This window comes from Urocitellus parryii, chromosome 5, assembly GCF_045843805.1.
Source record: "Urocitellus parryii isolate mUroPar1 chromosome 5, mUroPar1.hap1, whole genome shotgun sequence".
In the NCBI taxonomy this organism is placed as follows: domain Eukaryota; kingdom Metazoa; phylum Chordata; class Mammalia; order Rodentia; family Sciuridae; genus Urocitellus; species Urocitellus parryii.
Genome location: NC_135535.1, coordinates 126,156,338 through 126,181,421, shown reverse-complemented (window position 1 = coordinate 126,181,421; position 25,084 = coordinate 126,156,338). Strand labels below are relative to the sequence as shown.

Below are 25,084 nucleotides of genomic sequence, written 5' to 3'. Positions count from 1 at the left end.
TGAATTATACACTTTAACTGGGTGAATTTTATGATACGTGAATTATATCTCAATTTTTTTAATGTCCCAAAGCAGGATTGTGCCTAGCATGTTGGAGAAACAGCCAAGCACCTTATGCGGCTGGAGTGGAGTTGAGGTGGCTCCAAGGTTGTGAAGTCAAAAGAAAAGCCAAGGTCAGAGGAGGAATGGGATCACAGAACCTAGTTAGCCTTTCTAAGACCCATAGTTTTTGCACCAATTACATGGGGAATCGCAGAAGGGTTCTGACGTGTGTAGTGACCTCATATGATATACCTCTCAAGGATCAGTCTGGCTACCGTGTTGGCAAAAGTTACCAAGGAACAAGAGTGGAAGCAGGATGACCATTAGGAGTTCACTGCAGCAATCCAGAGAGGGAACACACACTTGGGCAAGCTGAGGGAGAGCAGCAGGAATGATAAGAAGGGTCTCGAGGTTTGGAGATCCAGCCCACAGGATTCGTTGATTGAGTAAATAAGAACTATGAGAGAAAAATGGGAGTCAAAAGTGGCTCCAAAGCTTGTGGCCTCAATATGGGGAAAACAGAGATGCTATTAACTGAGAGAGAGAGAGACTGCAGGCCAAGCAAGTTGCAGCCAGGGAGGATTCCATAATTGTGGAAACTTTGAGTTTACAAACTTCTCCTAGTTGAGATGTATGATAGGAGGAGACTGATGTGCAAGTCTTGAGTTTAGAGAAGAGATCCAGACTGAAGACACAAATTTAAGCTCTGTTAGAGGCTGACGAGATTGTCAAGGCCATGAATATGGATACACAGGAGTAGCAAGGCCTGAGACTCAGAGCACTCAAATATTAAGAAACCAAAGAGAAAAGACACTAGGAGAAATACAATAAGTTTCTAAGGAATCAGGAGGAAACCCATGAGTGTGATACCTTGAGAGCCATGAGAAGATAGCACATCAGAAGGATGTGTCAGATGATCTCATGGGTCAATTAAGAGAACTCAGACGTGATTATGGTGCTGGTGAACTTGATGAAAGAAGTTACTGGGGTGTGATGGGGACAGAATCATGATTAGTGGGGACTTAAGAAAGAAGAGAGAGAGTCTGTGTGACATAGAAGTATGCCAAGTTTTCTTAGAACACAAAAAGGCATCAATCATAAAAGAAAAATGATTGATTAATTGGACTCTGTCCTTCAAAACACACTACTTAGGGAATATTCCAGATGAAAATTGTAATAGTTGTCAAAGATATTCTAATACAATGACTATGCCCAAGAAAGGCAAAATGAGGAGAGGCAAAAAGATTTTTTAAAGCAGAGTCTGGTGATTATTCTCTGCTCTCCGCCCATGAGAAATATTAACCTCCTGAAAACAAATATTTTCCAAAAGGATCATTCATTCATTTGCCTTAGAAAAATGATAATTAAAATGCTGTGTCAATTTCAAATATTGCATGGGGAAAATTTGTTGATAATCTTATGAACTGCAAAGGGAAAATTGATATTTGGGGATTTGTGGGGGGAATGTCAAACATGAAGGGTTTGTTGTCAGCCCTGTGAGCAGCTACAATGGGGGCACCAAGTCTTCCATGTTGAAAGCATGACCCCCAGTTACAGCGAGGTTGAGAGATGAGCTTTTAGGCAATGATTGGATCATGAGGGTTCTGACAGCATCAATGGATTAGTTCATTAACAACTGAACAGACCACTGTGAGGCGGGAAATAGTTGGAAGAAATATGTCATTATGGTAGCCTTGAATCCGAGTGTCTTCTCTCAGCCACTTCCTATTTCTGTGTTACCTGCTTGCCATGATCTGAACAGCTTTTCTCCATACCCTTCTTCCGTGATGTTTCTTCATTAGAGTGGACCTACCATGGACAGAATCCTCTGAAACTGAGCTAAATAAATGATTCCACCTCTAAAAAAAAAAAGAAGAAGAAGAAGAAGGAGGAGGAGGAGGAGGAGGAGGAAGAGGAGGAGGGGGAAGGGAAAGAAAGAGGAAAAAAAGAAAAAAAAACACTAGAAAATTAAAAGGTAAGCTGCACACTGGGAAAAAATAGTCTCCTTCATTTGACAAAGAACTTCACTCATAAAGAGCTCTTCTACTCAATATGAAGATGACCTAATTTTTAAATGCCCCAAATATTTGAATAAATATTTCACAAAAAAATATCTGTACAAATAATGAATAAGCTTGTGAAATGGTGCTCAATATTTTTAGTCATCAGGGAAATGCAAACTAAGACCACATTGAGATACTACAAAGGAGTTGAAATGGCTAAAACTTAATAGACTGACAATATCAAGTTTTGGCAAGTTTGTACAGCAACTGGAACTCTCCTACATTATTACTAGCAGGAATGTAAAATAGCACAACCACTTTGGAAATCAATTTGGCAGTTTCTTAAAATGTTAAACTTAAACCTAACATATGACCTAGAAATCCCATTCCTACATATTCATCCAAGAGAAATAAAAACATATGTCCATGCAAACCATTATTCCAGACTCAGCATGTCACTGCTTCCTAGTCAAAGCCCTAATCTTGATGTAGCAGACCTACTAATGCTGAAAATCGAACTTTCTCTGGAGCTATGCTATTCTTCAATTTTCCAGTATTTCAACTGAAAGCAATGAGCGTTCCTTCATGCTGCCAAAGAGACCCTCTGGCTTTCACACTATTCAACTTACATTGGTGATTAATCATTCTCAGGATTTCATTGGTTTCCTTCAAGGTGTTGATCAGCCCTGTCAACAGCCATTTGATTCCAAAGACCTTATAATGACTATCTCTGGCCCTCAAACCCCTGACATAACCACCTGAGATATTGCACCTGCCAGCATTCCTCCTTCCACCAGAACACTGTCCCAATTTATCTCTGTTCAAGGTCTTAACAACAGTACTTCAACTTCACACCAAAACCTTCAGTGCCCCGCCTGCCTTCAGTGATGTGATATTCATGGCTAGTTGGCATAATCCATTTTCAAAATCCAATTTTTAGATTGTGTTTCCTAGAACCTTTTAAGTACCAAATGTCTTGGGGCTTTTCTTATTGGGATTACCAAAAATAGTTTCTAAAACACCAAGATTTTCTGGCAGAATGATTTTTAGGAATTAATCTTGGGAGTCACATTTATAAGGGGTAGAGAAGCAAACTGGACAGAGGATGAAGTTGAACTGCAAGGTGTTTGCAACAGAAAGCCCAGCAATCTTATCAAATTTCTGGCTGTAGACTGGCTCTTCAGTGTGATTCTATCTTCAGATCACAGGTGAGAGCCTTTATACCTTTCTCCTTTGACCGATGATCAGATGCAGGTTGCCCACAGGAAGTGTGTGACCTGGGGCAAAGTAGATAGCAATTCTCAGAGAAGGATTTGATTAAGAACCATCAGCTGCCTACGACAAGTGTTGAAAGGAAAACTCTGTGGCACACAACAGCATCCACTACACTTGGGGTACTCTACAACACCACTATGAGTACAGAAACACAAGAAGTTTTGCAAACATTTTATAATCAGGAGTGGATAAATACTTACCCATATTTCTTTTCCCAGTCCAGGGCTTTTTTTTTTTCTTTTACTGAGAGTAAGGCAGAGGCTAAGGAGTGTATACCGCTTTCGATTTAGTAAAAATAAATGAAGAACAGATGGCAAGAGGCTCCAATTCTAACTCAGTACAGATATGGGTTTCAACCTGCCTCCTTGTCTCCATTTAGCCTGAATAGACCTCAAAAGAGCTCACAACCTTGCTAAAAGGAAAGTGAATAGTTTTTACTACTTAATACAATGAACAGTAAAAATAACACTCACTGAGTACTTTATGCATCAGATGCTGTCCCGAGCACTCTGTACACATGTGTACACACATACATATATGTACATAAGTGTATCCACATATTTGTATAACAGACATATGTATCTACATGTATGTATGTATGTATAGACATATGTACCCACAAATATATTAATTTAACCCTCAGAACAGCCCTCTGAGGAAGACACTACAATTAACACCACTGCAGATGAGGAGGCAGGATACGGAGAGATGAAACTAATTTGCCTGGCATTTTTATAGGTCAGAGAATGATGCCTTTAAGTTCCAGTTCATTTATTCTTCGTGCATCTTTTTTTGTGACTTTAGTCTTTGAGTGCCCCATAAATGTGATCATTTTTCCATGTGTATATCATAAAGATTCTCATTATGAGCCTCATTCACTGGGTAGAAGATTGGGGCCATATTTCAGTATGAATAGCTCTCACAGATCATAGCACCAAGATCAAGACCATTTAAAACCATGGTTGTCTCAAATAAATCTCTGGGTCAGCAGAAGGGCAGCTCCCCCACAACAGGACTAGGTGGAACTCTGTGTGTGTAAGACGCAGCTAGTTAAGTGGAACATGCTGTGGGGGGAGGGGGAGAAAGATTGGCACAAACAAGGGAGCCAGCTGTGCCTTGTGCCCTGTGCTTGCCCTCAGGTGGCTGAATCCACAGCCCTTGGCTCCTCTCGCACCCCCACACTGACAATTTCCAAACATGTATACCCAGCCCAGATCACACTCCCCAATGCCAGATCCAACACTGAATAACCTGATGAACTTCTCCACACTGACGTCTGAAGGGACATGTGAATAGCTCCAAAAATGATCTCACTTTGTTTTTCTTCCCCATAACCACTTCCTTGTGTTCCTGTTCTGCTATTGGCACCATTATCTACCCGCCAACCCCAATGAATACATAGGATCAACCTAAATGTCATTCTATGACATTATCCCCTTCTGTCAGTTCACAATCCCATTAACCTTCCAGCAAGAACAGAACACTCACAAAACAATTACCAATACAATTGTTTCCCCTATGTACTAGGATATGTTCCAAGACCACCAGCCGATGCCTAAAAGTGCAGTTAGCACCAAACTCTACATACATTGTATTTTTTTCTTGTATATACATACTTATAATAAAGTTTAATTTATAAATTAGGCACAGCAGAAGATTAACAACAATTACTAATAACAAAATAAAAATTATAAAATATAGTATAATAAAATTGCTTGGCATCACTAATCTTGCTTTTTGGAGGATTTTTCAAGTACAATTAGGGTTATTTAATGTAAGCACTGCAATATTGCAATAGTCAATCTGATAACCAAGTTGGCTACTAAATGATTTAATGGATGAGTTGCATGTGCTATATTGACATGCTAAACAAAAGAATGATTGACAGCCCAGGTGGGCCAGAATGAGACAGCATGAGATTTCATCAAATTACTAATAACCATGTGCAATTTAAAACTTACAAATTGTTTATTTGTGGAATTTTCCATTTAATATTTTTGGACCACAGTTGACCCAGGGTAACTAACAGACAGTGAAACTACAGATTTGCAGGAACTATTCTAGGTTTTTTTGCCAGTTCTCCAAGCAATCTTACCCCATCTCTGTCTACAATCATGAATTTTCTCTATAAATGGTAAAGTCTGGAAATTTATGATTTCTCTCATCTCATGTTCCAATGAGAGACAATGTCAATGACAACATCAATAAATTTACTAATGAATAACAAAGCAAAAATGGTATCTGATAAATTACTAAATCACAATAGCAGTTATTCCCAATAAGAAAATTCAGCTGAGGGACCTAATTTTTTTAAAATATATATTTTAAAATATGTGTCCATATTGTTTATTTTTTGTATTTATTTTTTAAATTTAATGTATTTATTTATTTATAATATTTTTAGTTGTAGATGGACACAATACCTTTATTTATTTATTTATTTATTTATTTATGTGGTGCTAAGACTCAAACCCAGGGCTTCATACGTGCTAGGCAAGCGCTGTATCACTGAGCCACAACCCCAGTTAGTTATTCATTTTTATGTGGTGCTGAGGATCAAATCCAGTGCCTCACACGTGCTAGGCAAGTGCTCTACTATTGAGCTACAGCCTGAGGGACCTAACCCTAACCCTGAGAGAACTATTTTTAAAATACAGTCTTCTACAGTAGAATGAATCTAACATAATTTTCCTATATACACATAAGAAAATACTTAAATGAATGCCTCTATTGTGTACACACACAAGAATAGGGTCCTAATTAGAATAAGATGTATTCCATGCCTATGTAATTTTGCCAAAATGGATTCTACTGTCATGTATAACTAAAAAGAACCAATTTTTTAAAAATGCAGTCTTACCCTAAGCTCACATATGAAGACACAAATGGTGTGACTCTACTTTGTGTACAACCAAAGATATGAAAAATTGTGCTCTATATGGGTAATATGAATTGTAATGCATTCTGATGTCATATATAACAAATTAAAATTTTTTAAAAAATGAAAGAAAAAATAAACATGTTGGCTTTGTCCTACACAAATTTTTTTTTAATTGCAATCTTTTGGATATACCTCAAGTAAGATAACCAGATAAAATACAGAATGCCCAGTGAAATTTGAATATCAGGTAAACAATGAGTGTTTACTATAAGTATGCCTCATGCAATATTTGAGACATATTCATATTTAATAAAATGTTTGTTGCTTATCTGAAATTTAAATCTAGCTAAGCATCCCATACTTTTATTTGCCAAATCTGTCAACCCTAACAGGTCTACAAAACTAAATCTCTTGGGATGAGCTCAATAATCTAAAATTTCGTCCTTACAGAATTCTGGTCATCATTCAAGGTGGTGATGGGTAGCCTGACATGGGGACAACAGTCCTCCCTCAGACTCAGAGGACCCAATGGAATCAAGGAGGACTATTGCTAAAACTTTGCATGGAGTCTGGATGACAGACAAAGCTGGCTCATGACTTGCTTTGTGGCTTTGGGGAGTACCATGGAATGTCAGAATTAACAAATAAACAAAACCAAAGTCAAAGGAATTCTGTCCATCAGCTGCCTTCTCTACTTACCAGCTGTACAAACTTGGAAAGCCACTTAAACCCTGTGACCCTTATGCATTTATTTTTTTATTAAAGAAATATTTACCGAGTGTACTTTATGTGTGAGGTCTTCTGCCAGGTCCTGGAATATAATGATGAACAAGGCAGGTGTGGTCCTACACTCATGGAAGACACAAAGATACAGTTGACCTTCTGCCTCAGATTCAACCAATGCAGATTCAAAATATTCAGGGGAAAAAAAAAAACTGTCTGTACTAAACATGTACCGCTGTTTTTCTTGTCATTATTCCCTAAGCAACACCATATAACAACAATTTACCTAGCATTTGCATTTTATCAGATATTGTAAGTCATCTTCATATGATTTAAAATATACAGGAGAGTTGCATAGGTTATTTGCAAAATCTACACCATCTTACATATTTGAGCCTCCACAGATATTTGTAGCTGTGGTAGTCTAGAATCAATCCCCTATGGATATAAACAGATGACTACCTAACAGATAGATACATAACTAAAAGTACAAATGCCATAAAAGAAAGAAACTGCTGAATGAAGAGAAGCTAGCCAAGACAGCAGTAAGCAAGGGAAGCCCACTTTGGACATTGGAACCAGCATAAGCCATGAGCCTTGGTATATTAATCATGTCTTTTATTTTCTGTGCTCTGGTGCACTGACATCTGGGACCTTGCACACCCAAGAGGGACTGCCCCTCCCAAGGTTGGGCAATTCCTAAAAATGTTCAACAATTGTACTATAGACATCTTTCATATACAAACCCACAAATCCAGAGCCCAGATTCCAACCTCCTCCTTTAATGAGCTTTCCTATAACACTGCTGAGCTCACTTATAGATTTCCAGGTGTTTTTGCAGATTACTTGAAATCTTCCATGTAGATAATCATGTCCTCTTCAAATAGTAGTATTTCTTCCTTTCAGACCTCTGAGTCTTTCATGTCTTTTTCTTGTGTTACTGCATCAGTTGAAACTTCCAGTATGATGTTGACTAAGAATAATGAAGATAGACAAGAATTATCTTTTGCCCTATCTTAGGAAGAAAATGCTATTAGGTATAATTTGAACACAGCACAAGAAATGGCAAAATAGAGCCTGGGAACCCACGGCGGACGGGTGGAGTTGAGCACCGTGGAGATCTGGCAGCATAGAGACGCAGGCTTACAGATCTTTTAAGATTAGAGAGCGCTGGACTGAGACCTGCATCACTGCAGCGCACAGGAGCTGGGACCCAACTCAGGACAGAGTGGACCAACACCCTAGCCCCCCACCACTTCACCCGACACCCTGGGGCAGAATTGGGTGGTCACCATCTTGGAAAATCTACCCCATCACCTTTGGGCGGGTGCAGCAGACAGCGAGATTGGCATGAGAACAGGTGTGTGAGTCCCAGCCGCCCCCTACCCAGCTGTGATAACTCAAAACCTTTCTCACCGTCTCGGTGGGCATGGTGCTCAGAGGGAATAGGACAGAACAGGTTGCCATTTCCAAGTCCCCCTCTCCATAGCTGTGATGACTTGGTGACTACCTAACACAGAGAGGGCGCTCAGTGGATCAATGATTTCTCTATTGTTTTTCTGTTTTCGATATCATTGATATCTATTCTTATCTTTACTTCCTTATGCTTGCTTTTTCAAGTTTTCAAAGTTGTTGATGTCGGGCTTAGATTATTGATAGGTGACTTTTCCTTTTTATAATACCTGCATCGAATGATATAAATTTCCCTCTTGGAACCAGGCACAGTGGTGCATGCCTGTAATCCCAGCGACTCAGGAGGCTGAGACAGGAGGATGGCAAGTTCAAGTCAAGCCTCAGTAACTCAGTGAGACCCTGTCTCAAATTAAAATATAAAAAGGGCCAGGGATGTGGTTTAGTGGTTAAGTGCCTCTGGATTCAATCCCTAGTACCAAAAATAAATAAATAAATAAGTGATTTCCTTCTCCGTACTGTTGTAAATGTGCCTCCATAAATTTTGATATGTCGCATTTTCTTCTATGCTCAGTTCAATGTATTTTTAATCCTTTTGAGAGTTTCTCTTTGACTCATGGGATTCTTACAAGTGTATTGTTGAGTTTCCAACTTTTCGGAATTTTTCCTATCATTTGACATTTTACTTCTAGTTTGATCCTGTTATGTTAGATAATGTACTCTATATGATTTCCATTCTTTTAAATTTGTTGAGGTTTGTTTTGTGGCTCAGGATATGGCCTATCTAATTACATACCTTGTGGGACTGAAAAGAACATATATTCTGCTGTTGTGTGCATAGAATGTTTCATGAATGTCAACTGAGTACTGTTGCTTGATGGAGTTGTTCTTTTACATTCTTGCTGATTTTCCATCTAGTTGTTCTAGCAATTGTTGAGAAAAGGGCATTGAAATCTCTAACTATAATTGTAGAAATGTCTATTTTTCCTTTCAGTTCTGTTAGTTTTTACTTTATGTATTTTGTAACTTGTTTGAGATGGCTATATCTTCTTTGTGTGTGGACCCTTCATTATTCATAATGTCCCTCTCTGTTTCTGATAGTTTTCTCTACTCCAAAATGTACTTTATCTCTTATTTATATAGCCATTCCTGCTTCTTCTGATTAATGTTTGGATAACATATCCTTTTCCATCTTTTTTCTTTCATTATGTTTGAAGTGTGTTTCCTATAGACAGCATATATTTAAGTCTTGTTTTTTAATCTACTGTGCCAATTTCTGGTTTTTATTTGCTGCATTAAGACTATTTGTGTTTAAAGTCATTACTGGTATGTTAGGGCTTGAAGCTGTCACTCCATTTATTGTTTTCTGCTTTTCATTTCTCTGTTTTCTTTTTCTTGCCTTTCTGTGGGTTACTTGAACTTCTTTACAATTCTATCTTACTTTATACTGGTTTGGGATGTAAAGCTCTGTATAGCTTTGTGCATGTGGCTGCTCTAGTATTACATTATAAATATATAATATCAGAGTCTGCTGGTATCATTATTTCATCAGTTCAAATGAAGTATAAGCAACTATCTCTTGAAAGTACATTTACCCTCCTCCATTTATAACATAATTATCTTAAGTTGTCTACGGCCACCCCACATAAAAGGATGGACCCCACCCAAAATTTGGTTTAAACATCAAAACCAATGATACCACACACATCCCAAAAGAAAATGTGAATGTTCAAGACTCACATGATGAGGCTTTCTGAGGACAGAACTGCATAAAGGCCAAAAATGGCTTGAAAGAATGGGAAAAGGAAACTGGCTCAGGATTCTCATGGTAGTTAGGCAGTAGGGATGGAGTGAGGGTTTGAAACATGTGGTTTGAAGCCCGAGCCTCATCTAGTCCTTAAAGAGAGAGAACCCAAGCTTTATTATCAGCTTGTTCAAATGTGCAGTAGAAGCAGAAAAAGGAGGCCTTCTACCTTGAGGAGTGTCAGCCATGAAACATTTTTTTTTTTAAATGGAGTCATAGAACAATGAAGAAAGAAATTGAAGAAGACCTTATGTGGAAAGAACTCCCATGTTCATAGAAAGACAGAATTTATATTGTTAAAAAGGTCATATTATCAAAAGCAATATACAGATTTAGTGCAATCCCCCACCAAAAAATCAATGATATTTTTCACAGAATTGGGGGGGGGTTCCTAAAATTTATTTGGAAGGTAAAAGACACAGAACAGCCAAAGCAATTCTAAGCCAAATAAACAATACCAGAGGCATTACAATATCTGACTTCAAATTATACCATAGAGCTATAATAACCAAAACTGCATGGTACTGACAAAATTAATAAATGAACTAAGCAAACACTTTTTAAAAGAATACAAATGATTTACAAATATATGAAAAAATGTTCATCAACTTTAGCAATAGGGAAATGCAAATCTAAACTACATTGAAATTTTATTTCATTCCAGTTAGAATGGCAATGATAATAAAATGATGAAGTTGATGTAGAGAAAAAGGAACACTTTTACACTGTTGCTGGAATTTTAAATTGGAACAACCATTATGGGAATCAATATGAAAGTTCCTTAAAACACTAGGAATAAAACAAACATAAGACCCAAGTTTATCACAACTCAGTATTTATCCAATACTGAGATAAGAAAAGAATTAAAGTCAAAAATGATGGTGGAATGTGATGGACATTATTATCCAAAGTACATGTATGAAGACACAAATTGATGTGAATATACTTTGTATATAACCCGAGATATGAAAAATTGTGCTCTATATGTGTAATAAGAATTGTAATGCATTCCACTGTCACATATAGATAAAAAAATTAATTAAAAAAAAGAAATAAAGTCAATGTACTCTAGCCATATAAGCATTCCCATGTTTATAGCAGCACAATAGACTCAGTAGATACCCTGTGGAAATAGTCACCCAGACTATGGAAACAGTCTAGGTATCTGTCCATGGACGAATGAATAAAAAAAAAATGTGTATATGCATAATGGAGTTTTATTGGCCATATAAAAGAATGAAATTGTACAATTTGCAACAAAATGTATGGAACTTGAGAACATTGTGTTAAGCAAAATAAGCCAAACTCAGAAAGTCTAGGGTTATATGTTTTCTTTAATATGTGGAAGCTAGAGAGGAAAAAGGAAAAGGAAGTTGGGGGGAATCTCATGAAAATCAAAGGGAGCTTATTTTAAATAGAGGAAAGGGAAGAAGAGGTGGAAGGAGGGGAGATAAAAGGAAAATTCTGGGGAATAACATTGACTTAATTATGTTGTTATACCACGGGCATGAATGAATGCCTAACAACAAATCCCGCCATTATGTACAATTATAATGCACCAATAAAAAATATGGAAAGAAAACTGGAGTCAGACTCTATGACATCATTATTTTGAAGCCAGATTTACAGATAGGTAGTTAATGTAGTTAGGTAAATCGGGTCTAATATTGAGTAAAATCAAGAATGAAGGCCATATCGAGAATGGAGTCCAGGAAAAGGGGAATTGAAAATGTCCCCAAGGCCCGGAGCCCATCCCAAGGAAATGTTAATGAAGCAGCTCAGAGCAAACATGGAGATGCCAATCCAAAAGCCCTTCTTCCCTTCAGCCCACATGTCCCCCATCCTTTGGGCCTTCCCACTTACATCACTACAAGATACAGAACAAAGGCCAGGAATTCGACAGGAATGGGGGAAAGCTGAAAGAGGACCTTAGCTATAAAAGAGGGAAGATCTCGCCCTTCCACCGATTCCACCTCTTGGGTCCTCTTCTTCCTCTGCTGTCCTTAATAAAGCTTCTACTTTCCACTCTAAACTTGCCTCAGCGTGCTTCTCTGGTGTTATACTTCAGCATTGGGGAAGCAAGGACTCGTCACCGGTAAACAGCAGTAACAATTTCCTCTACAAATATAAAGTTTGTCTCACTCCTATTTTCACATCAAGTAGATATTTTCCAGTGTGCTATTTCAACCCCCTTGGGTTTTTTTTTTTTCCTTATATTATTTTAGTTATTTTTTTAGCAGTTCTCTTGGGGGTTATAATCAACATTCTAACTTATAAGAATCTAGTTCAGACTACTACCAACTTAATTTCAATGGTATATATATGAAATTTTATCCTGTACAGACTGATTCTCACCATCTACTTTTGTGTTATTATTGTCATCCTTATGTTTACATGCCTATTGACATAGTTTTATGATTATTGTTTTGCATTGTTCTTTTAAATCAAAAAAGAAAAAAAAAAGAAACACAAAGCACATTTATACTGTCTTCTATATTTGTATATCATGCAAATGCCATGGTTTTGAACAAACTTCATCAGCTTTTGTTTATTTAGGAATGTCCTAATTTCACTTCTGTTTTTTAGTGTAGCTTTGCTGTATATAAAATTCTTGTTTGACAGACTTTTTCTTTCAGCATTTTAAATTTATCATCCCACTGCCTCTGTCTCCATTTCTGAAGAAATATCAGCTATTAATCCTATTGAGAATACCTGGTATATGATATGTCACTTCTCTCTTGTTTCTTTTAAGATTCTTCAGTTATGACAGTTTGGTTATCATGTGTCTAAATGTGGATCTTTTTAATTTATCATACTTGGACTTAATTGAGCTTCTTGTATAAAAAGAGAAATGTTTTGTTATGCTCAAATTCGGGACCCCCAAAAGACCAAGATCAATGTAAGCAGCAGAGAAGTGTTTATTGTGAGCTAGCTCAGTCCTCCATGGGCACACAGCAACTGGTCACGCTGAAAGGCCCCAAGCCCAAGGTTTGCAGCAGTTTTATACTTTACACTCTTTGGGGAAGGTAAGGACTTCACATACATCATAGCATCTCTTAGCAAATCATCACACACCGCAGGAAAATCATAAAACAACTCTAAAACATGATTAGCACAGTCACTGGTGGGAACAAGTTGGGTAAGGGTGATTGGTCAGTACAAGAGGGGGATTTGTTTGAACTGATTGGTTTAAGCCAAGAGGGGTGTACATGCTGAACTACATGGTTTCCCAACACGTTATCAACCACCATAAACTACTGGGAGGGTCATCTGGCAGGTATTTCCCTGTCTCATGCTGATTGGTGGTTGCTAGGGGGTTGCTATGGATCCCCACCTAGCCTGACTGAGTCAGGGACACCTGGTGCCACAGATCTCTCCTGTTATTTGTAGATAAACAACTCAGCAGGGTGGGTATGTGCCTAGGAGTGCTGGGAGGATCTTTCCAAGGACAAGGGTCATGCCCCCTTCCTTGGACAGACTGCTCTGAGGTAGAGGCTGGTTTCTCAGTTTCTCATCAAACTTGGGAAGTTTTCAGTCATTATTCCTTCAACTATTTTTTCCTGTCCCCTTCCCTCCTTTCTTTCTGGGAATCTCATTAGGCATATTTTGTATGTTTAATGGTGTCCCATGTGTCTCTTAGGTTCTGTTGATATTTTTTTATTCTTTTTTGTTAAATAGACTGCGCATCTTCAGTTCACTCTAATTTGTGTTCACTAATTATTCTGCCAACTCAAACCTGCTGTTGAACATCTCTAATGAACTTTTCATTTCACATATTGTAACTTTTTATAGTTTTATTAATTTTTAAATATACAACATGCATTATAATTCTTATTACATACATACAGTACAATTTTTAATATCTTTGTATATAGAGTATGTTCACACCAATTCATGCCTTTATATATGTACCTTTTTTGCATTACAATTCTTATTATACATATATACCACAATTTTTCATATCTGTTTATATATAAAGTATGTTGACACACAATTCAAGTCTTCATACAATATACTTTGAATAATGATGTCCATCACATCCTTGCTAATTCCCTGCCCCTGCCCTTTCCCTCCCACCCCTCTGCCCTATCTAGAATTTATCTAATCCTCCCATGCTTCTCCTCCCTACCCCACTATGAATCAGCCTCCTTATATCAGAGAAAACATTTGGCATTTGTTTTGGGATTGGCTAATTTCACTTAGCATTATCTTCTCCAGCACCATCCATTTACCTGCAAATGCCATGATTTTATTCTTTTTTAATACTGAGTAAAATTCCATTGTGTATATATGCCACATTTTTTTTATCCATGTATCCACTAAGGACATCTAGGTTGGCTCCACAGTTTAGCTATTGTGAATTGTGCTGCTAAAAACATTAATGTGGCTGTGTCCCTGTAGTATACTGTTTTTAAGTCCTTTGGGTATAGTCTGAGGAGAGGGATAACTGGGTCAAATGGTGGTTCCATTCCCAGATTTCCAAAGAATCTCCATACTGCTTTCCATATTGGCTGCACCAATTTGCAGTCCACCAGCAATGTATGAGTGTACCTTTTTCCCCACATCCTCTTCAGCATTTATTGTTGTTTGTATTCTTGATAGCTGCTATTCTGACTGGAGTGAGATGAAATCTTAGAGTAGTTTTGATTTGCACTTCTCTGATTGCTAGAAATGATGAGAATTTTTTCATATATTTGTTGATTGACTATATATTTTCTTCTGAGAAGTGTCTATTCAGTCCTTGGCCCATTTGTTGATTGGGTGATTTGGTTTTTGGTGCTTAGCTTGTTGAGTTCTTTATATATCCTAGAGATTAGTGCTCTATCTGATGTGTGAGGGGTAAAAATTTGCTCCCATTCTGTAGGCTCTCTGTTCACTTCACAGATTGTTTCTTTTGCTGAGAAGAAACTTTTTAGTTTGATTCATCCCATTTATTGATTCTTGGTTTTAATTCTTCTGCTATAGGATTCTTATTAAGGAAGTTGGGGTCTAATCCCACATGATGAAGATTAAGGCCTACTTTTTCTTCTATTGGATGCAGAGTCTCTGGTTTAATTCCTAGGTCTTTGATCCACTTTGAGTTGGGTTTTGTGCATGGTGAGAGATAGGGGTTTAAATTCATTTTGTTGCATATGGATTTCCAGTTTTCCCAGCACCATTTGTTGAAGATGCTATCTTTTCTCCAGTACATGTTTTTGGTACCTTTGTCTAATATAAGATAATTGTAATTTTGTAGGTTAGTCTCTGTGTCCTCTATTCTGTACCATTGGTCTACCAGTCTGTTTTGGTGCCAATACCATGCTGATTTTGTTATAATTGCTCTGTAGTATAGTTTAAGGTCTGGTAGAGAAATGCAAAATGCTTCACTCTTCCTGCTAAGGATTGCTTTAGCTATTCTGGGTCTCTTATTTTTCCAGATGAATTTCATGATTGTTTTTTCTATTTCTATGAGGAATGCCATTGGCATTTTGATTGGCATTGCATTAAATCTGTATAGTGCTTTTGAAAGTATGGTCATTTGATAATATTAATTCTGCCTATCCAAGAGCAAGGTAGATCTTTCCATCTTCTAAGATCTTCTTTGATTTCTCTCTTTAGGTTTCTATAGTTTTCATGTATAGATCTTTCACCTCTTTTTTTAAGTTGATTCCCAAGTATCTTTTTTTTATTTTTTAAGGTTATTGTGAATAGGGTAGTTTTCCTCACTTCCTTCTCAGAGGCTTTGTCACTGATATACAGAAATGCCTTTGATTTTTATATCCTGCTACTTTGATGAATTCGTTTATTAGTTCTAGAAGTTTTCTGTTGGAGATTTTTTGGGTCTTCTAGGTATAGAATCATATTGTCAGCAAATAGTGCGATTTTAAATTCTTATTTTCCTATACATATCCCTTTGATTTCTTTCATCTAATTGCTCTGGCCAGTGTTTCAAGAACTATGTTGAATAGAAGTGGTGAAAGAGGGCATCCCTGTCTTGTTCCAGTGTTTAGAGGAAATGCCTTCAATTTTTCTCCATTTAGAATGATGTTGGCCTGAGGTTTAGCGTAGATAGCCTTTATGATGTTGAGATATGTTCCTGTAATCCCTAGTTTTCTAGTGTTTTGAACATAAAGGAGTGCTGTATTTTGTGAAATGCTTTTTCTGCATCTATTGAGATGGTCTTATGGTTCTTATCTTTAAGTCTATTGATGTGATGAGTTACATTTACTGATTTCCGTATGTTGAACCAGCCTTGCATCCCTGGGATGGATCCCACTTGATCATGGTGCACAATCTTTTTGATATGGTTTTGTATTCAATTTGCCAGAATTTTATTGAGAATTTTTGCATCTATGTTCATTAGAGATCTTGGTCTAAAGTTTTCTTTCTTTGATGTGTCTTTGCCTGGTTTGGGGATAAGGGTGATATTGACCTCATAGAATGAGTTTGGAATTACTGCTTCTTTTTCTATTTCCTGAAATATATTGAAGAGTATTGGTATTAGTTCTTCTTTGAAGGTCTTGTAGAACTTGGCTGTGTACCCATCTGGTCCTGGGCTTTTCTTGGTTTGTAGGCTTTTGATGGCTTCCTTTATTTCCTCACTTGATATTGGTCTGTTTAAATTGTGTATATCTTCCTGATTCAATCTAGGCAAATCATATGACTTGAGAAATTTGTCAATGCCTTCAATGTCTTCTATTTTATTGGAGTATAAGATTTCAAAATAATTTCTAATTATCCTCTGTATTTCTGTAGTGGCTGATGTGATATTACCTTTTTCATCACGTATGCTGGTAATTTGAATTTTCTCTCTCCTTCTCTTTGTTAGCATGGCTAAGGGTTTGTCAATTTTATTTATTTTTTCAAAGAACCAACTTTTAGTTTTGTCAATTTTTTCAGTTGTTTCTTTTGTTTCAATTTCATTGATATTAGCTCTAATTTTAATTATTTCTTGCCTTCTGCTGCTTTTTCTACTGATTTGTTCTTCTTTTTTCTAGGGCTTTGAGATGTAGTGTGAGGTGATTTATTTGTTGATCTTTTCTTCTTTTAAGGAATGAACTCCATGCAATGAATTTTCCTCTTAGTACTGCTTTCATAGTGTCCCAGAGATTTTGATATGTTGTGTCTATGTTCTCATTTACCTCTAAGAATTTTTTAATCTCCTCCTTGATGTTTTCTGTAACCCATTGTTCATTCAGTAGCATATTGTTTAGTCTCCAGGTGATGGAGAAATTTTTATTTTTTATTTTGTCATTGATTTCCAATTTCATTCCATTATGATCTGATAAAATGCATGGTAGTATCTCTACTTTTTTGTATTTGCTAAGAGTTGCTTTGTGGCATAGTTTACGGTCTATTTTAGAGAAAGATCCGTGTGCTGCCGAGAAGAAAGTGTATCCACTTGATGCAGGTTATAATATTCTATATATGTCAGTTAAGTCTAAGTTATTGATTGTGTTATTGAGTTCTATAGTTTCTTTATTCAACTTTTGTTTGGAAGATCTATCCAGTGGTGAGAGAAGTGTATAAAAGTCACCCAAGATTATCGTGTTGTGGTCAATTTGATTCTTGAACTTGAAAAGAGTTTGTTTGATGAACATAGCTGCATGATTGTTTGGGGCATATATACTTATGACTGTTTTGTCTTGTTGGTGTATGGTTCCCTTGAGCAGTATGTAATGTCCATTTGTAACCCTTTGGTTCTTTTCTAGTATTGATATTCTCTGTTTCATGGGACTTTGGTTCCATATACTCCTTTAATTCTTTAGATATGGTTTTCTTAGTTCTTTGAACATATTTTAGGTAGCTGATTTAAATCTTATTTAGCAGTATAATGTATGGACTTCTATTGACTGCTTCCTCCCCCCACCTCCCGCCATATATCATTTCCTGTTTCATTGCAAGTCAAAACTGGGCATTTTAAATAATATTAACATGGCTTCTTTGGAAATAAGTGTCTGTTCACTACCTGGGATTTTTTTTTTTATTGCCATGTGCTGTTGATGTTGCTCTTATTTGTTTGGTGACTTTCCTGAACTAATACTCTAAACTCTATTCTATGTCTTATGTGACTGCAGAATTCTCTACTCAGTTAGCCTGGTGGGCAGATAATGATTATGCATAGCTTTCTGTTACTGCCTGGAACCAGTAAGTCTCACTGTCTTTGCCAAGGGACTCTGTGTACATTTTGGAGGATGCTTTTAAATCTCAGCTAAGTAGTTGAAAACTTTGCCTCAGCCTTAAGTTTTGCTCTTCAGAGCCTTGAGGTCAGCCAGAAGGAAGAGTTTAGAGTTTACTCGGGTGGGTCCTAAGATACGTGCAGCCCTGGGCATTCAAGTGGCCTTCTACATTCCCAAAAAGGAAAAAGGGCTCTAAAAAGCCTCCTATGGACTTCACATCACACAATTTTTCCTTTTGCATTTTTTTGATTGTTATTTGCCCAAACTATTTTCACTACCCTCAGGTAGTTGTGAAGCTAAACATCACCACTGATTGAATTTGACAATTACCCTGGGGAAAAGATCTGAGACAGATTAAATAAAGACAACTCTCATGAGTGGGAAATCCCTTACAGGCCAAATGGGGACAGTTCTCTGGGAATGGGTCTCTGGGGTAGCTCTAGTCCCATTCTGGTTCCTCCAGTGGTTTCTAGGCCACTGGCTTTTACCTTTGTTGTGGGCTGTAAGTTTCTAAGGCAAATCCAGAGCTGGGGAGGGAAGCTAAAAACAGGGCAAGCAAAATGCCACAAAGCTCGTTGTTCTTACCAAGATTCAGATGTTTTCTTGAGTAAATGCTCCCCAGACTGTGGCAAGCTTTGCTAATTTCCAGAGTTCTGACAGAGTTAATTTCAACATTATTGACAATGTTCTCAGTGGTGTTATGGGGAAGATGTTCTGAGGTCTCTAGTCCACCATTCTCATTAACACCCTTTTCACATGCATTTGGAACTATAGTTTTAGCTTTATTTGTCAAACATAAATTAGGAAACTCGGGAGAAAGAAAAGCCCATTGCATTTAACTACATTTTTGTTCATGATATTTTTTTCCTTCCTAATACTCAAAGATTTCTCCTTTTATGGATTTCCATTTAGAGAAATTCCTTCAGTCATTCTTTGAGATTAGATCTGGTGTCAACAAAGTCGTAGTTTTCCTTCATCTGGAATTTTTTATTTCCCTTCATCCCTGAAAGATATTTTCACTGGATATAAATATGGATTGACAGTTACTCTTTTTTCTCAGAACTTAACTATTGTGCCACTTCTTTCTGGTCTCCATAATTTCGATTTTCATAAATCTACTCTCATGTGAAAATTTTTTCCTACAGGTAAGAAGGTATTTCTCTCTCTTTGCTTTCAAAATTCTTTAAAAATTTTTCAAAGATCTTACTATGTTATGTCTTGGTGTGAATTTCTTTGAGTTTATCCTACTGGGCTTCACTCAATCTCTTGAACAATATAGTATTATGAGCCCTGCCAAATTTTGGAAATTTCAAGCATTATTGTATGGCATACTTTTCCAGTCCTATCACCTCCGTTCTCTCCAGGAATAACTATTGCAAAACACACTGGCCTGGCACAGTGGCACATGTCTATAATCCCAGGGACTTGGAAGGCTAAGGCAGGAGGATCACAAGTTCAAAGCCAGCCTCAGAAATTTAACAAGAACCTAAGCAACTTAGCAAGACTCTGTCTCAAAATAAAAAATAAAAAGAGCTAAAAAAAAAAAAAAACTCTTTTTATCTTTCTGACATAACAATCATTTCAGCAACTCAGTGAAAAATCGCCCCTGGGTTCAATCCCCAGTACCAAAAAAAAAAAAGAGAGAGAGAGAGAGAGAGAGAGAAAGAAAAAAATCATACTACATTATGTTGTATTACTCTATGATAAGTGTAGTTGTATTAAGAATTTTTATCTATAGTCATAAAAAAGGATCTAATTTTTATAGATTTTGGAATCATGATTGTGGTAGCTTTATAAAACAAATTGTGGGAAATTCCAATTTTCCCTACATTCTGGGAAAGTTTAAATCAGACATGAAATTATATATCTTAATAGAAAGCATTTCTCAAATCTACTTGGACTTTTTTTAGTGGATACTATCAAAGTACTTTTCTTACCTATTCTGTGTTTTGGTTTTGGTTTTGGTTTTTTTAAAATCTGTTTAATATTCTGCTCCTATTAATTTTGATGCTTGCTTATTTTGAGTGGCTTCTATAACAAAATATCATAAATCAGGTAGCTTATAAACAACAGGAATTTATTTCTCGCTCTTCTGGAGTATGGGAAATCCAAGCTCAAGGAGCCAGCAGATTCATTGCCTGGTAAAACCTGCTTCCCTGGTTCATAGAGGGTGCCTTTTCCTCCTGTCCTCAGACAGTGGATGAGGCGGGGAATCTCTCGGACCTGTTTTATAAGGGCACTAATCCCACCGAGGCCTGCACCCTCGTGACTTACCTCCCAAAGCCCCACTGACAGGTCGCTATGGTGGCACAGGCACCTTAGCCACAGCGGGGCGGAAACACACTTCACTGGTACCACGGCTGATCCGCTGACTGAAGAGCAGATCGCTGAATTCAAAGAAGCTTTCTCCCCGTTTGATGATGGCACCATGACAACAAAGGAACTTGGAACTATCATGAGGTCACTGAGTCAGAACCCAACAGAAGCCGAATTGCAAGATGTGATCAGTTAAGTGGCTGCTGATGGTAGGCACCACTGACTTCCCAGACTTTTTTACTATGATGGGTAGAAAAATGAAAGATATAGATAGTGAAGTGGGAATCTGGAAGGCATTCTGAGTCTTTGACCAGGATGGAAATGGTTATATCAATGCAGCAGAACAACGTCACGTCCTGACAAATTTAGGAGAAAACTGACAGATGAAGCAGGTTGCAGTGGCGCACTCCTGTAATCCCAGCGGCTCAGGAGGCTGAGGCAGGAGGATCCTGAGTTCAAACCCAGCATCAGCAACTTAGTGAGGCACTAAGCAACTCTGTGAGACCCTGCCTCTAAATAAAATACAAAAAAAAAAAGGGCTGGAGAAGATGTGGCTCACTGATTGAGTGCCCCTGAGTTCAATCCCTGGTAACTTAAAAAAAAAAAAAAAAAACTAACAGATGAAGAAGTAGATGAAGTGATCAGAGAAGCAGATACTGATGCAGATGGACAAGTCAGCTATGAAGAATTTATGCAGATGATGACTGCAAAAATGAAGACCTACTTTCAACTACTTTCCTCCCCCCAGAAGAAATCAAATTGAATCTTTTACTTATAGCTTGCAAAAACAAAAAGAAAGAAAAAAGCTCATTTATTCATTCTATTTCTATATAGCAAAACTGAATGTCAGAAGTATCTTCTGTCCACACACAAAATATTTGCATGTATTGGTTAGTGGTCCTGTCCCCTAAAGATCAAGCTCCATAACAGTTTTACAATGTAAATACTGTACTACCTTAATGATAAGGAAGCACTTAGAGGACTCCTTAAAGTTCCATATGCTAATGATTAATACACTGTTTGGGATGGCCAGTTTTTTATGGATGCAGCTTGATGATTGAGCACAATCAGGCATTTGTATTAAGATCAAGAAATGAAAAACCAAATTCGAGACCTATCAGATGGGTTCTAATTCAATTTGTTAGCATAAATTGTCATAGCTTGTTTACTGAAAACATGTTTAAAATTGGTTTACCTCAGGATGATGTGCAGAAAATGGGTGAAGGATAAACTGCTGAGACTGTAGCCTCAGTAGAAGGATGGTCCTCTTGTACTTCATGTGCTCTGACCCATAGTGACAGTGACACCCTGGTGGTATGCCTGCATATGTTGGTTTCGCATTGTCTTCATTGCGTTAGAGTGAAATGGGTGTCAGGTTGTCATTTTTCACACAAGTTTTTAATAAGAAATCTTTATCAAGGAAGCATCTTTGGACTGTTTTTAAAATCTTCTGAACCATGACTTGGAGTCAGCAGAGTAGGCATGGCTGTGAACTACAGCACCATCATCAACATTGCTGTTCAAGAAATTACAATTTATGATGTCCATCTCATTCCACCATTTTTTTACCCCCATGCCCCTTCCCTTACCCTCCCACCCCTTTGCCCTATATAGAGTTCATCTTAGCTGATCAACACATCTAAAGTGGGAGCCCTCAACTGTGGAATCTGATGTTATCTCCAGGTAGATAATGTCAGCATTGAATTTAATTAGCTGGTATCCATTGTGGCAGAATTATTTGCTTGCTTGCTTGCTGGTAGGGGAAAATCCTCACACCTTTTAGGGTGATAGAAATGTTGAGAGCATAGAGGGAAAACACTTTTTTCTAATAGATCCTATATCAAATGTGAGCCAATCAAAACATCCATTATGATTTTTCCATAATTCCTAAACATAAATATGCAGTATATTCTTTTTTATCCATTAAAATTTGATTTTCCTTATAATTATAATTATCATGTAAAAGTTTTATGGTAATTGTTACAGCAAAGAGGAACCTAAGGAGAAATGGTCATCAAATGTAATGTGGGATTCTGGAAAGAAAAAGGAAGGTAAGGAAAAACTAAGGAGATTTTAGTTAAATAGAGGCTACAGATGATAATAGTATACTAGTATTTATGAATTATATATCGTACTAACATAAGATTAATTATAGGGGAAAGTAGATGTGAGGTATATGAGAACTCTCTGTACTCTACAGTTTTCCTGTATATGCAATATATTCTTGAGAAGATTCCTCATGTTGAGGGAATTGACACTTATTTTGCTTTTCCTCAACCTCCATGGAGAAATAATTTTTAAAAAATTACAACATTTAGAATGAGAGATGACAAGTACTGAACATTTACCTGGGTGGGGCATTGTGCTAGGCACTTAATATTGTATTGTCTCAATTATTTTTAAATGTAATTCTATGAATTAATTGTCATTAATGTCCCCATTTTACAGATGAGGAAATGAAAATGTAGAGAGTTTACCAAAACTGTCTTACTATAATACTTTATGGAATAAAAGACTAATCTTATATAGTAAAAATTTTTTCAAAAAAGAAGAAATTAGAATTTATGTCCATTCCAAATTGCAAATGCTAGTCTTTTACCCCAGTAAAAAGACCAGGGCTGGGGTTGTGGCTCAATGGTAGAGTGCTCGCCTAGCACATATGAGGCACTGGGTTCGATCCTAAGCACCACATAAAAATAAATAAATAAAATAAAGGTATTGTGTGCAACTACAACTAAGAAAAAAATAAAAACAAAACAAAATGAAAGCCCATTAACTTGGGGGGAAAGCCCATGACTTACCCCACAAATGCCATCACCTAGGGCGTCAGGATTTTAACATAAGAATTTGGGAAGCACACAAACATTTAGACTATGGCATAGTTTAAATCTTTTTCTAGAAAAGTATCTATTTCTCTATCTTTCATATATAACATCATTGAGTAACATATTACTTATAATTTTTAATATCTCTATTATATTTGTGGTTAGTTTTGCTTCCATTCCTTTTCCTTAATCAAGCTTATTAGGAATTTGTGTATTTGGGGCTTTTAAAAGAACCCACTTTTGCATATCTAATTTGTTTTTTACAGAAACTGTCTTTAATGTAAAACTGGGACTATTTTAATGCCATTAATTCCAACTTTGATCTATATGAGTTGCCTCATTTTACACGGTTCATTTCTTTGTTCTCCAGGTTTATGACATAGGTGCAACCCCTTGTAGCTCCTCAAAGGTTAAGGCTATATGTGATTCATTTTTATTTTTCTTCAAAATGCCAATCATGTTGCCTGGCAGAATGTGTTTACGGTGACAATAACTGGATGAAATGACTGCTACTGGATCTCATGGTCCTGAAAAATCTTCTCATCAATGCCCACATGGAGAGGATACTGAAAACAAACTAAGAGAAACGTGTCTTTGTTTTTTCATAGTTTAGTTTCCCAGGTATCAGATGTAGGGAAGGCATATCCAGGAAAAGCCTGGAAGTCAAACAGTGGAAGGTCACGTGGAGGTATCATCAAAGAAATGAAGGCTGCTAAATCATTCCAGTTCCTCTGGGTCCAGCTCAGTTCCTGTTCTAGTCCTTTCTCAGCTACACATTCAGCCTGTTACAAAGATGAAAAAATCCAGGAAGGAGGTTCTTTTACTCAAACATGCCTGTACTACAAACAAGAATATTCCCCACACTTATGTAATTAAAAGAAATTATGACCTAACTCCTCCCCTACTCAGGCATCTGAAATGATGCTGGAGACACCAAAAGTCGAATTTGGGGAGTGGGAAATTAATCATGGGAGCAATAAAAACAACTCAGTCTTGTTTGGGATCCCTTGTAAGGTACAAGTTTCAATGATTTGCTAATTGCCTCTAAACTCCTAAAAGCTAAGTAGTGATTCTGTTTGTTCTTCCAATTGCCTAACCATTGTGCCCATTAGATTGGACCTGCTCAGCTGATGGCCCCATGTGCTATAAGAATCATCCATGTGAGACGTCAGAGTTTCCTGGAGAACATTTTTCTGGATAATGATTGAAAAATTTCTTCCATCTTTCTGACATAACTATCATTTCAGTAACCAACACTTATCGGCCCCTTTATGAATTGGGAGGATTGAGCAAAGGGTAAAGGTACACTCCCTCCTTTGAGACTGGGGGCACATGAGTGCCTTAGAGACACAAGCAGCTCTTAAGACTTATAATTTCATCCACCTTACCTCAGGCTCACGGTGAGTCTGAGTTTGGGCCCAATTCACCTATGGGTAAATCTGAAATTCACTCCACAGCATTCTTAGGAGACAGTTGTTCAATTTCTTATTCTAGTGATGGGGGAAGCCACCAGGTGGCAGGCCCACTAGGCATCTACCCAGACAAGGCCTCTTTGTATTGCTCACACCTGCATCCCCAGTGCTTGGCTCCCAGTGGTACTTAATATATACCTGTATCTCTAGTGCTTGGAACTCAATGGTGCTCAG

At 37.3% G+C, this 25,084-nt stretch overlaps 1 pseudogene; it reads left to right on the top strand.

Annotated features, from left to right (window-relative positions):
* Window positions 1-21,376, top strand: part of LOC113190338 (calmodulin pseudogene) — a 47,231-nt pseudogene extending 25,855 nt beyond the window's left edge.
* Window positions 21,377-25,084: the final 3,708 nt, after the last annotated feature.